This window comes from Meleagris gallopavo, unplaced genomic scaffold, assembly GCF_000146605.3.
Source record: "Meleagris gallopavo isolate NT-WF06-2002-E0010 breed Aviagen turkey brand Nicholas breeding stock unplaced genomic scaffold, Turkey_5.1 ChrUn_random_7180001848755, whole genome shotgun sequence".
Taxonomy (NCBI): Eukaryota; Metazoa; Chordata; class Aves; order Galliformes; family Phasianidae; genus Meleagris; species Meleagris gallopavo.
Window position 1 is genome coordinate 2,653 of NW_011116155.1, and position 1,176 is coordinate 3,828.

General features: G+C 44.9%; 1 pseudogene; it reads left to right on the plus strand.

The window, feature by feature from the left end:
* The first annotated feature begins 541 nt into the window (after positions 1-541).
* On the plus strand, positions 542-1,155 carry LOC104915736 (annotated as a pseudogene).
* The last annotated feature ends 21 nt before the right edge of the window (positions 1,156-1,176 follow it).

A 1,176-nucleotide genomic window follows, 5' to 3' on the forward strand; every position in this document is an offset into this window, starting at 1 on the left:
ACGATGGCTGTATGAACTGGGCTGAATTGCCATTTGACCTTTCCTGAGAAACTTACTTTGGCAGACAGCTGGAGGAAATATGTTACTGGATAAAATGAATGCCTTTGTTTAATATGGAGGAATTTTAATCTCCTGTGTTTTCCGCCTGCGGATTTGGAAATCAGGTGTCGGTTGTAATGCGTACACCTTGGAATGACTCCGTTCCTAAAAGTCATGTGAGTGGTTAAAGGAAATGTGGAATATATCCACAGAGCATTTTCCCTAAAAACCACTGACTTCCACCATGGCAGTACAAACACTTGTGTGGAAAAAACCTCCTGGACTCTGCAACTCTCTGTTGCCAGTTCTTCCTTGGTAGATGTGATGATGAAAAAACAATCTCTTGTAAGAGTAACAAAGTGTAATGCATGTGTACCATGTTAGTGGTTCCTTTTCTTTTAGATATTTTTTTTGCCTTAGGAAAAGAGCGATGGATGATTAAAATACAAATATAGGGCTTACTCTTCCAGTGTTTCACCTCTCGATTACTGCTTGTTTTCTCTTCCACGTGTGTCTCCCCCCGTTTGGATGCAGGAGGAAACTGAGCCATGGTATTTTCAGAAAATGTATGCAAGATACTGGAAGCACTATGATTTAGCTATGCGCTGGATGCACAGACACCAGGAAGCCTACAGGAAAGCCATGGAGTCCGTTTATCATGTACCATGGCCTCCTTACGCAGCTTCTCCAAGCAGCCGCTATTCAGATTGGGATGGGGATGACCCCCCGTGTACCCACAGCCATTTTTCCAACTATAGCCCACGTGGCAGAGCTCAGCAGTACATGGATGCCCAGCCAGGGAAGGAGGATGATGACAGGGAGGAGGAAGAGGAAGACTCTGAAGTGGAGGAAGACTTGGAGTCCGAAGGGGAGTTTGAATATGACCTGAGTAACATGGAGATCACAGAGGAGCTTCGCCAGTTTTTTGCCCAAACAGAGAGGCATCGGGAAGAACTACGTAAGTCTGTGCTTGTTTTGTTTTCCTGTGCTTCGTGGCCATGCCAATGAGTCGTGGACAGCTTCAGAGTTTACAGGTTGTGTAACAGTTACAGAAACAGGCACTGCAGGTGGACAAGCCAAGCAGATTGAATCAGGCAAAACCAATGGGTACAGTTGAGTACGTTTCATTAGAAATAA